This window comes from Corapipo altera, unplaced genomic scaffold, assembly GCF_003945725.1.
Source record: "Corapipo altera isolate COAL_440 unplaced genomic scaffold, ASM394572v1 1, whole genome shotgun sequence".
Taxonomy (NCBI): domain Eukaryota; kingdom Metazoa; phylum Chordata; class Aves; order Passeriformes; family Pipridae; genus Corapipo; species Corapipo altera.
This window is the reverse complement of record NW_020884873.1, coordinates 21861355-21874758: the sequence shown is the minus strand read 5'-3', so window position 1 is coordinate 21874758 and position 13404 is coordinate 21861355. Positions and strand designations below refer to the sequence as shown.

General features: G+C 42.7%; 1 long non-coding RNA gene across 1 annotated transcript; it reads right to left on the bottom strand.

Moving 5' to 3' along the window:
* Positions 1 to 1098: 1098 nt before the first annotated feature.
* LOC113953420 lies at positions 1099 to 2357 on the bottom strand. Its single transcript, XR_003529874.1, has 3 exons — positions 2229 to 2357; positions 1922 to 1959; positions 1099 to 1178 (listed from the first exon to the last, which is right to left on the bottom strand). It is a non-coding gene; the product is annotated as an uncharacterized LOC113953420 (long non-coding RNA).
* Between the last annotated feature and the right edge of the window lie 11047 nt (positions 2358 to 13404).

Here is a 13404-nt window from a genome sequence, read left to right as displayed (position 1 = left end):
CTGGAAGATCACCAGCATTCCTGGAATCTCTCTGTATCTCCACAGTTAAAGTCCTGCCTACCAGATAACCTACTTAGAAGACAGAAACAATAAAACAACACAGTTTTAGACCACTGAATGTGGATTAATTCTTTTCCATTTTCATCCCTTCTGAAACAGAAGTTGCTTCTTTGTGATTTTACACACCCCCAAGCAGTAAGCCTTTCCCGACCACAACACTCAAGTACTTTGAGGGCTGTGGTTCAGAAAGTCTTCATTCTTATTTCTAAAGCAGTTGAGCTTTAGAACAGCACACAGTGATAATTCTTTTCATTTATTTATTTGTGGTGTGAATTGCTTTTTGTTTTCTTTTCTGTCACATTAGGTCTTGCTGGCATTTTCTGACTGTCTCTATTCTTGATAAATGGCATTTCTCCGCAGTAGAGTTGAAAACTACTTCTCCTAATGAAACCATTTCATGTTTCTGCACTAGAATTTTCAAAACGCTCATTAAAATGTCATTGTCTACCACTATGCAGACACACAAGACCCTATAAATAAATGCTTTTGCTCTTTTTGAGTCCAACGATTAAACCTGAAAACATCAGTTAGAGGACATATAATTCAGGGTTTCAGTTTGCATAGACAATTCCCTCAGATATCACACAAGATGTAGGTAGTAAAGGTGAAATAAGATTCCACATCTTGCTCCTGTCCCATTATAAGCAAGGGCATCTCTTGCCTGTAGTGATCAATCAACTCCACATTGCTTTTGCTGGGTGCTTTGAGTGAAGATCTCTTCTTTGCAAGCATCACTCTCCAAGCTGGAGGTGAGGTGATAGCATTCCATGATTGCCAGAAAAAAAATGGCTCATCATGGACAGCTCTTCATACCCCTCCTACTGAACCAAGATGAGGAACTTCTAGCTGGTGATTTTCATACACAGACAAGTTATATCCAGAGCATTTCTGCCAGACTCAGAAGTTCCTTTGTCTATCACCCCAGTGACACAGGGGAGTGGACAGGATCTCACGTGTAGTTCTTGACAGGACAGGGCAGTCACAGGGCAGTTTAGTGCACCTGGATTTTAAAAGACAAACTGCAGAGAACAGTGTAAAGCAATATTTAATGGACTTCCCAGTTTTTTTCTTGGTTTCTTTTCCCATACTGGTACCTCAATCACAAAGTCCTGGTGAAGCTGAAGGAGGAAGAGAAACAGAGCTTCAGAATCAGACCCAGGACCTCAGAGCTGAACTGCTGCCTCGAAGGCGGCCAATGTGTGCATGCCTGAGCCCAGGGCTGCCTCCCATCCCTCTGAGCAGCTGTGGTTTCATTGTAGTATCATACGACCCCCTGCTGGCCTCATTTTTCACCTCAGCACTTCTGGCATTCCAATTTTTCTGTTTTTTCCCTCCTTGGGAACCTTGAAGGAGCCACCCTCTACAGGTGTTCCTTTCTGAGGATGCAAGTAACTTTTCTGGAAAAGGATGGCCCTGAAAGGGCCTGACCGGTGTTGCCTAGCATTGTCCTGCTCCCTCTGCAGCAGTGGTGACAATCCTGGCAGGAACCGACCATATCTCAGGCTAATGAGTTGTCAGAAACCCGTTCCCGTCCCTCGCCTCCCGGGCAGGTTATTATTATGAGGGCTGTCAGTGGCGGGTGAGGATGGGGCAAGCAATCCATTTCTGCAGCCAGCGGGGAGCTGCGAATCTGTTCACAGGGGATCAGCGGGGTGCTGTGGGAACCGGTCTGCTCTGCAAGCGTCCACCAAGGGCTACCATTCAAGAGAGCTCTGTGGGTTCATGGCGAGCGCAGCGAGTTTGCCTCTAATGTATGCCCTAATGAGTCAGCGGAGGGTGTTCTGCCTGCCTGAATGTCTTTAGTGTGGCAAAGCGGAGTGGACATTCCCATACAATAGTGGGCTTAAATTCAGCTTCTCACCGATGTCTAATTCATGGGCGGAACGGCTTTTGTAATACCTATAGAAGAGAAGTACAGTAGGTCATTTCTCCAACTAATTGGAGTTGACAATCCCATATCTATCCATATCTCAGAGCCATTTGCACGCATTTGGAAAGGGAGGCATTTCGTCTTTACTCACGTGGTCAGCCACTGAGAAGAGAAAATAATGTATGTATGGGTTTCTGCTTTAGGCAGTCACAGATTTGCAACAAAAACTAATATATCCTGGCAATGGCTTTTTCACTTCCTTAATGTCAGGTAGAGCATTAAGGGTTATCTTTCTTACCTCCATTCTCCACCTCATAAAGGATGATTCCTTTCCCCCACCAATGGTGTGATATCTCCGCAGGGCACTCTTTTCGTCACTGTCAGTTGCCCCACAGCACAGAGACTCAATCATGCATGTCTTCTAGGTGCCATCATAACATCAATGGTCAAAATAATACAAAATGTCCCTGCTCTGCAAACGGGAGTTTCACAACTTGCTGAAGGCCACTTGCTGGACCAGTAGTAGGAGTAAGACTGGTTCCCAACCCCACATCTATAACAACAAAGTGCATCAAGGTGTCACATGGTTTAGTCTTTTTCAGCATGACATGAACTTCTGCTGTTATCAACACTTTATCCACTGGCTGGTTCAGATACAGTAGTTGCATACCCAGAGAGTATACATTTTTCCAATTTCATCAAGCACATAACACCTGAAGAAGAAAACTTCCAAAATTCCATGTGGAAGCCAAAAGAGCACTTTGGAGTGCTGTGCCAGTTAAAACTGGACCTTTATCTTTCTTTACTAGACCATTTTCTCCTCAAAGACATCAGCCACAGAACTAAGTCCTGTCCCTACCTATATCACCCTTTGGGAAGAATTAACAGTAGTTTGAGCTAATTTGAGGGATTTAAACTATATATTTTTTTTAATAAAAGTTTGGCTTAGTGTATTTGTCATGCTAGAGCCTTCAGACTTTCTCAGTGCAATCCTCAACTCTGTTAACAGTCTATGATTAAATCATATAACTAAATTAATAGCCTTTTCCATTCACTAAGTGCCACGGGGGATCCAAAATGTAGAACGTGGTAAAATTGCCTGGTTGGTACTTCATGCTGAGACTGAAGGAGACTGTAACACCACTGGGATGGAGACAAATAAACTTTACACATTAATCCTATTGACTCAGAGGTGATTTGGCTGTTCTTGATTTGACATGGAAGTTTTGTAAGACGCTATAGAGCTAGGAAGCAGTATAAAGGCACAAAATAAATGGAAAAAAGATGAGATAAACTGCCGCTTTATTTTTCTAAATATGTTCACTAAGGATATTAATTTACTTAGGATGAAAAACTTTACTACGCTTTTGTTTTAAAAAAAAATCTGCTGGAACTGTGGGAAATATGTTTTAAATAACCCAGTAAATGGAGCACACGTCAGTAAAGACAGCTCAATTTCGTTACGGTGGTGTGATCACAAAAACATTTTCTACCATGCAACTTTTAATTAGTCTCGCAAAAAATTATTCTGCTTCACTTATACAGAGTACAGTAAATGGCTACGTAAATGCATAAGGAATGAAATAAATACGCTTTGTTCAAATGTGGCGACCTTTGGGAGACAAAGATGATAAGAGAATGAAGTTTCTCTCTGTTTCCCCTTGTATTTATCCTGTGGCAAGTCAATGTTCCTTCATGAAATACAGTAATTATGATAAAAAATAAACCAAAGTGAACTTCTTCACTTCACACTTCAACAATCTTCCAGCCATACAGATGCATTCATGCATGTATGGCTGTCATTTCCAATCCAGACAATTTTTGATAAGCTTTAGCTATTCTGAGGTGCTGCCAGTTTGAGTGACAACCTTGATACCTGCAACTAAACGGTTAATCTGTTCACCATTGTGAATGTAATCAGTGCTCTCAGACCCAGTAGAATCCCACATTTTTCTGATGTCTGAAATAAAGTGGTTGTAAGTAAATCATATAGAGTATATGTACATATAATGTCCAACACATAAATAAATATTAATATGCATGGTACTGTCTGCACTGTTCTGTGGTATCACATATGTGTGCATATATATTTTTATATATATATATATATACACACATTAATATTAAATCAGAGAAAATATGGAAAGGAAAACATATTGTTTAAATTATACAAAATAGGTTTGTCTATGCTACAAATAAAAAAAATTAAGTGATGCTTTTCATTACAACATTTCAGATGCACAGTTCAGGTCTGAGTCATGTGTGCTCTATGACTTTTTAGTATAATTTAGCATCCAGTTCCCATGGAACTCAGAGGCATTCTGCCCTTGAAAGCACAGTCATTACTTCCATCCTGCTGCTATTTAAACACACTTGGGGATGATGTGTACTTCCAAATGTGAAAAAAGCAAAACCAGTGAAGGCAAAGGTTATGTAGGCAAAGGGTATTCAATTTCCCTCATTTGCTAAAGACATTACAGCTCCAATCAGTCTGCTGAGCTTGCACCTTTTAGCCCATTATCTGAGACTGGGTCAACTTGGCAACATCAAAAATGTTGTATTTTTCATTTGTATAAGCTATTATGTACTCATATATTTGCTCACCATCAGAAACAATGGTCTGCAGTTGACTACTCAGGGGAAAAAATCCAATATCATGCAAATTTTCAGAATAAACTCCCTGAAATTCTTACAAGACCCAGAAAGAAAACATATTGTATGAACAGTGTATTAGAGGAATGGGATTCCATTATGTATGACCTCAAAGATACCTCACAAAACACAGGTTCTAAAGTCTGGTAAATGTCACTCCCCAAACACCACAAAAAGCAGAGCTTTATTATAAAGGTAATTGCCAGCATGGGCTGTGGGAAGGTCCCTCCACACACCTAAATTCAACTAATTATTAAATGGTGAACAAGTATCATGGCAGTCAGGTTTCTGGCCACTCTTATCTTCTGGATAAGAGTGTTTGCCAGGGTCTTCCAGTGGGAGCTGGTGTCCTGATGCTGAGAGAGAAGCACTGTCACCCTCTGCCACAATCACATTTCTCCTCAGACAGCCCAGTTTAGAGGGGCACAGGAATTGCCATCCACTTCACTCTATATTAAATTATCTTATCATATACCTAATACAAAGTCATACCTTCATTAAAATTCTTGGAGTCTCAACGTGGTAGTATTGTGAATTAAACAAGACTGTTTAGCTGTGAAATTTTTGTCTGTTGTTAAATAAATCTTTAATTGTATCATTTAATCCTCTAGATCTCCTTTCCCTGAAATAGAAAATTATAAGAGCTTCTTCTTGAGCACTTAAGGCAAAACCCCACAAAACCACAGATGAGCAGAAGCGGTTTATGTCCAATTCACAGAAGCATATAAATCCATAAAGTGTCACAGGAATGAACTAGCCCTTTTCCACTTAATAATTACGTATCTTTTACAGTCTGCCAAAACAAGTAGTCACTTGCCTTACATGAAGCATTATAAGAAAGGAACAACAATATATCAGTCCATTGCAACCTACAACCGATCAAACAACCTTAAAGGTCATTTAAGAAATACCACATTTGCCAGAAAATACTCAACTTTGTGTATGGCTATGCTAAATTTTGGCTTGCTGTGTAGCAAAACAAAATGGTACAAAAGTTTCATATCTAAGCTAGCATTTATTATACAAAATCCATATTAAATGCATCTGTTTATTAAGTGAAGTTGGCAATGCTATTATTAAGGTTTCATTGTTTTCCATCCTAAGCTCCTCTTTCTTAGCAGCTTATAACTCTGGCAGTCTTTAATTGTTTGTATAAACATTTACAGGAGGTAGAACTCTAGAAAAGCTTTCCTGGAAGCAGGAAATATCTGCTCCAAGCTGATATTCTTTAAGAAAATTTCATCCAAAAAGGTCATTTCCAAGAATGGTGCTTGGTTAAAAAACAGGTTCCTTTCCCCTTATTTTAAAAAAAAAGTTTCTTCTGGAAAAACAAAAAAGAGTTTTGGAGCAAAGATTTCAGTGCTGCAGCAAATGGTCTTTGTTGAGGGTACACCTTCTGCTAAACTTGTGAAACACACTCACACTCTAACCCTTGAACACACCCTAATCCTCAAAATGATCGCAGTTTGCATGTGCTGGTTGAAGCGAGCCAGCTCAGGCACCAGAATATGTTTATTGGCAGAGAAGCAGGCTTTTTTCAATTGTTTTTATTACCCAAACTAGCTGAGTATCTCTATCCTGCATTGCAGTAAACAATACAATTAGGGCACGATCTTCCTTTTCCTTGCCTGGTCCTTACCTACCCTTACAAGTGAGCTTGTCACTGCATTTCTGGGCAGAAGAGTGGATCCTGTATTGACCATCACTAGGTCCTATTTCAAGAACACACACCGCTTATCCCCTAGGTCCTTCCCATGACTTGTGGTGTAAATTGCCACAGAGAAGACATTGTCCTGGAGAAGGAAGGCACCAAATGGATGTAAATGCCTCTGAGACCATGCTATGCTGCCAAGGCCACTGCTGCCAAGCACAGACAGCAACAGTGGCTGTTATAAAAGATGCAAAGAACAGAAAAGGATCCAAAGAGAGCAGTGTGGCAGTGGGGCCAGGTCATCTTGGGCATGCAAGGAGCATCAGGAATTGACAGTGCACCATCAGAAGCATTGAAGTTGCTCATAATATCTCTCCAGGGTCTTGGCACCCAAGCAGGGAAGCCCAGGGCACATCAGCTGCCTCCTCAGAAACACCTGCTGGGCAAAGAGAAGCCAGCTCTCATCCTCTGTGTACTTTGGAAAAAACCTAACAGTTGTATAACTGATCTAACAGTTTACTCAGCAAAATGAAGGCCAAACTAAATGACAACGAACAACTTTACAGGAGGCAGTTTTAACAAGGGAACAGCACATCAGTGACCTCCTGGCTAGAAATGAACCAGATAGAGCTGGTCTCTGCGAGCACTGTTGTGTCCACAGTGTAGTGGAAACTTCACTGGCCAAAACTCTAACTTACTTAACTCTTCGAGAATTCTGAAGAAAGGTATTTCTGTGGTGACACACTGCACCCAGCACATACAGCTGGGCACTGGCCCAAGAAGTGTGAAAGTCAGGGCACTGGTAATTTGGGGATGGTTGGCATAAAACCAGTGTAAACAGCTATAGCCATGCTCTCTCCCCTGGATTTGTACCACATGATGTGTATTGAACTATGGGATTTTCAGTTACTTTCATCCTGAGTATGCTGCAGTCTTGTTCTGTCTGCCTTGGGCATTTGGTCCTAATTAACTGACCATCCCCACAGTTAACTCCTGGTCCCTATAATCCTTCTTATCTCAGGCAGGATAAGCCTATGGGGTTCCCAAGGTTTGAGAAAAGCTTGCCCACCCACATGACCTTGGACTCCTGCTTGTTTCAAGCAGGCAGTGAGATGCTCTGAGGTTCTGGTAGCCAACTAGAAACTATCTGCATGACAGCTTCTCCTCCACTCTGTTCCACGGGGAAGGGTGTACACATACATTTGCCTTTATAGCAGACCCTCGGCATTCCCTACCCTGCAGAGGCCCTCACAAAGGGCCACCAGTTTAGCAGAGAGGCAGAAGCCACTGGAAGTTACTGGTCTCAGATGCAGCTGCCTCCAAGATGAGATGTGAGCCCTGGGCTCAGGTTCAAGTCAAACAAGAAATGCAGATGTCACCTCTGGAACATTTTCAGAGCACGGGGGGTCGGGGATTTTTTCTGTCTGCAGACCCTTCCTGGAAATGAGACTTTCTGGCCCAGCTGCCTCAGGACCAGCACTGGCTCCCCTGGGAGAGGTGCAAATAACCCAGCAGTCTTTGCAGAGGCTCCAACCTCAAATCGGTTTTCCCTTTACCTATCAGAAAAAAAGATGTATCTGGCCAAATTAATAAAACCACAGCACATTAAAGCCTCACAGTGTAATAGAGGGAGTTCAGGACATATTTGTCCCTACAGACGCCAATCAGCCTTGATGACTCACAGGTTACTTTGGGACTTGGGCTCCTATTTCTCTGCCTCATCTCTCCAGAATATTGCTTGGGCTCAGACAGAGTTTTCTAAGAAATTCAAGAATCCTGGATTTAGCTCCTTCTTTTAACACAGTATAATTTCTCTCACTTTCTCCTCTCCAGCTAGTTTCTTACTGCTCTTCCTCTGAAACGGTGAGGGAATCTGTACGATATCTAGTCTCTCCTGATCAACAACACCCCAGAGACCCATGTACCTGTGGCTTAATAAAGCCTTTCTCTTATCTTCCCCCACAAGACTCACTGTTAAAAATTGCATGAGCCTCTCTGTTACAATAGAGTTGCCACCTAATTCAGAAAGCTTCCAACACCAGCCAGACTTACTGAGCTCTGCTCAGACAGATTTCCCAAAATACCAACTCTTAAAGCACTTCTGCGATTTGGAGCCAGTTATTAGTTTCCATTAAGATGTTTGTGTGAAAGCACAGTTTCCAAATTCCTTCTGCATAATACTTATCTCCCCCTTTTTGACACACACAAGAACACCATTTTATTATTTATACAGATCACTTTGTTTTCCTCAGCACATAATTTCAATTCCAATTCATTAATGTCAAAGCATAAAAGAAGCAACCGCACATAAAGCAACAAAAGTTTGCCAAACGCAGAAGATAACAGCTGATAATTAAGGAAGTCCCATTATTTCCTGGCAAAGGAGCCTGTGTTTTCAGAGACACATTCTTAAAGGGCCTCTCTTTAGTGTAGCTGCATAATTTGCATGAACACTATTTGCACAAATAAATAAAGGTTTTCAATATGAATAAAAGGAGGCTTTAATGTTCCCATAATTTTTGCACAATGCCAACCCCATGCCCCTTCTTGTTCACACAGCCCAGCCTTGTGACGGGTTCATAAATGTATATGCTAACAAAGTTCAGATCTTTTGCCCACTCTAGCAAACCTCTGGGGGAGTGGACAAAAGATCTGGGCTTTGTTAGTATATACCTGCCCCCACTCACACACCCTCAATCTCACTTCATACTGATATCACTGCAGAAAAAAGACATAGTACTGATGAAACTACACATAAATCTTCTACCCCAGAATAAACCCTCCATCTCTTTCTTCCCAGGCTCACCTCTGCCTCCTGCCCCGTGAGTCTTTCACAGCATGGTCTGCTCACTGGGCAAGTCCAGCCCAAACAGACTTTTGCACGTTGTGTTTTGTCACATTACTATTTGCCAGCAACTGCCAGGCATGCAAGGCCAATGGCAAGTCTCTTGGGTTTTGTATTTTCCCCATGCTCTTCCCTTCAGCTGTTTCCAAATGTTGTTCAGCCAAGACCAAGCATCTATTCTACACTACAGTCTTATACTGAGATGAAAATTTGGCAGCATGTGGAAAGACACATGTTACTTGGATCAAAGCTGAAATAGGCTATCCAGCTTTGTGCTTCCTAGCACTTGAATTGTGTATATCCACCCCTGCAGCACAGCTTGGCTTTGGTTTGGTTGATGAGGAACTCAGAGACAAATTAGATCCCTGTTCTTCTGAAGCCTGATGTCATTACCTACTGGTTTTCAGTCGTGATCCATGGTGAAGGCCTGTGGTGGATAGTTGTTGCCTCATTCATGGAGATTTGATCAAAGATGATGTTATTAAAATGACAAATCATCAGCAGAAGGAAAGATGTTTCACTGGCAGAGATCTCTGAGAAACCACTGTTTGAAGTGAAACTGTTTAGTTGTGGCAAAGCCCCAAAAAGTCAGGATTATACCTCACGTGAGGGCTGTTGACAATCCCCACAATACTGCTACAGCACTTCCCCAGTCACCAAGAGGTGATAAATGATACAGGTTTTTTGTGCATACAAAAAAAAAAAAAGTGTTTCTTATTGAAAAAGATTTTTAAACAAGATACTTTCTACAGAAAAATTGTGAGCAAGAGCAAATTTTCCATTCCAGTATGATTTTTAAAGGCAAGTCTTCCATTATGACTATTGCTGAAAGAAAAATAAATTTATTTCATGGCAAGACTTGGCCTGAGTTCTAGATCCTCTTCACATTTAAACATCATTGCTACAGCAGCAAAACTCCCCAAGGAGTTTGTGCAGAGCTTCAAAACCCTTCTAGGTCTGTGAGACTCATAGTCACTGCATCCTCAAGTAGTTGCAACAGAGAGCGTGTCAGAAATGAACTCCTAGTCTGCATAAGGCTACTTAAAAACTGCTTGTCTTAGATCGAGGTACCATATCACCTAATATTTTCAAGAACCAGACTTGGTCTGGGAATCTGGCAAGGTGGAGGAAGGAGGGTGGTACATCTTCACCCAGCACAGGTTTGTATTGCGAGAGCAGCAAGTTCTTACAAGGCTTTGTCAATTGTGAACCCAACAGAACCAGAAGCTGAGGTTCATCTGCTGCAGAGCAGGGCTAACTCCGTGCTGCTACCACTGGAGCTCTTTTGATGTAAACCTGTCCTTTGAAGGTACTGTCTCCTAGTGAAGCTTCCTGTTTGTTAACTCAGCTCTGCCCACTCTTAATTCAGGGCTGTGGCTTCATGGCTGCTTTAAGTTCTCTGATTGCAACTGGTGCCCATGACATGGTGTCTTTGGTGTGATGGTGGCAAAGTTGATGCTGTTACTACTCTGGTGGAAATGACTGTGTGGTACCACAAGTAGCTCACTTGATGTGGAATAAGAGTGCAGTGGAGGAAAACCCCATTTACACTGGCATATTGCTAGGAAAAGGCATGGGATGGTCACTAAATGTGCAGCCCAGAAGCTGGAACATGGGGCAGCTCTGACAGTTTCCTTAATAAATGTGTTTATGGCAGGCAGAAGGCGGTCATTGCAGGGAGTTCCCGTCTCAGCAAACTTGGCTCAATCAGGAAAGAGTTCTGGGCAGCTCAGCTTTCTCTCAGCGATGTGAGGGGCTCCCATCTCTGCCTGGCACTGTGGCGACACGGTGTGTTAATGATGTCAGTGAGCAATTGCACTTACACAGATAACACAATTTAACAAATCTCTCCACCAGAAATGCTGCTGCCCTCGGATATTCAGCTGCTTAATGTGTTTCCTTAGGAACAGAGAGTAGGCGGTTGTGCTAAATTCCCACTCCTGAGCTGTAAGAGAAAATCCTATCCACCCACCCAAAAGCTAAGGTTTGGATTAATCTATGACAACAACTCTTTCCTGTTCATTTCCTGTTGAGCAGCAGCCTAAATACCCTGACCCAAAGGCAGAAAAGAATGCAAATGATTACTTCCCCTATTACATGGGGAAATACAAAGAGGACAAAAGGTGAATTTCAGCCCTGTGCTGAAGGTCAGGAGACAGCCAGCATACGAAAATTGTCTCTGAGTCAGGATGATTCAGTCAATAAGGTAAACAGCAAATTCCTCACAAGGGAGAAAGAAAAACACCAGCTATTTTGTTTCCTGATTAACTGAGTTATTCAGTTAACTACATCAGATGTAGTCATGCATTCTGTGCTTTCGGTACTCCTTCCTACCCTACCACTACACAAAACTGCTGTAGATCCAGTCTGCAGCTGATGAGATTACTGACACATGAATTCATGTACCAATTATGAAACTAGAAGTCAAGCACTCTTGCTCTCTGACTTCTACACTGATATCTATGATCCTGGGAAATTTGTTTTCATAATTACAGGGCTGGAATATTTATTCATCTGTCAGAGGAACAGAGTGTATTAAAAACTGAATATAACTGCTCCTGTATTTTTTGGTACACAAAAAGTTTTCCCAACATGAGTAGGAGACATTGTGATCAAAATTCGTTCCATATGTAAAAATAAGAAGTGCTGTTTACAGATAACATACAAAACCTGTTATATTGACATCCATAGATACATGTTTATCCTTGGCAATTGTCAGAACAGTGCAAAAGTTGCTCCCACTGTATTATTTTATTCAAGACACTCCTTTTAAGCTCATTGCGTTCTGCCACATTATACACGTTACATGAAATCAGCTATTCTCCAAATGGAATGACAAATTTTGCTATATATACACCATTTCCCATTGTGTTCATACTTTTCCTACCTAGTCTCAACAGACTTCCTTAAAAAAATCTTGTAACTTAGTTACTCTTTCAGCTGGCCCATGGTGAGTCCTGCTACCAGAAAGACAATTAGCCTAATTTTGATGTTGTTTCTGTTGCCCATCCACCACACCCTAAAAAAAATCACACTAATTTCTAATGATCATGGAAACAAGTACCTGAGTATTTTCACAAGCAGTTTCACCTCAACATGAGGAGGCACTTCTTTACACTCAGAGTGGCAGAGCACTGGAACAGGCTGCCCAGGGAGGTTTTGGAGTCTCCCTCTCCGGAGACCTTCAAAACCCACCTGGACATGTTCCTGTGTCACCTGCTCTAGGTGACCCTGCCTCGGCAGGGGGTTGGACTGGAGGATCTCCAGAGGTCCCTTCCAACCCTAACAATTCTGTGATTCTGTGAGAGCACTTTTGATATATGCTAGTTAACAGGAATTACAATTCCAGCTGTTTCACTTCTACTCATCCACAACACATGCATGGTGCCACTATGCATGACCTTCTGGACCAGGGAAAGATAGGCTGTTGAGTCAACAGCTTTAAACGCAGATTTAAGTAGGTGATGATGGCTTTGGTTTCAACAGTAGGGCACTTGACTGACCTTTGGAAGGTAAAGTGCACAAAAAAACCATAGTTTTGTTACAGAAAGATTAGTTCCTCATTCAGCAAAAACTACATTAAAGACTATAGGAATATGCTGTATGTATTATGGCATTTGATGAATTTAGATATAGAGTGGCAGAAAGCATTCGCGTGAATGTGACAAATTAGTAAGTGGTATAGACGTTGGTTCAACATGTTTGCCTGTCGAAGGTTAAGAGCCACAAATTTTGCTAGTACAGGACTGGCGTTTCACGAGTGTGAACAGGCTGATGACCTCCACAGCCAAGAAAAGCTCCAGCAACTTCTTTGCCTGGGAGTGAAATGACACTAACAGAGAACTCGCATCTATGTGTCTTATAAACTCTGCGGGTTCCTATCCATGCGTGTGGAGTCACGAACACGTGCTAGTCCGCAGGTTCATTCTCATACATGGGCTGACGCCACGAAGCTTCCAGGGCCCGCCGGGCTGGCGAGTACCACGGGAGAGTGTGTCAGAGCTCCCCCGTCCTGCGCCACGGCCACGGCACAGGCCAGACGCTGCCACCTCGTGGGGATCGGCCTCCGCAGAGCAGTAAAAGGGCTGGCTAAGCCCGCTGTGCCGAGAGGTGCCCCTGACGGGCAGGACAGGGACACGGACGAGCACACGGACGAGCACACGGACGGACACCCGGACCCGCGTAGGGCGCTCCCCCCACACGAGGCGCCCGCCGTCTTGCGCCAACCGCGATTGGTTGGGGCCCGGCGTAGCCCGGCATTCTGGCCAATGAGAGAGGCCCGCGGCAGCGCCGAGCCAATGGGCAGCGCCGCCTTTGCCGTGGCGT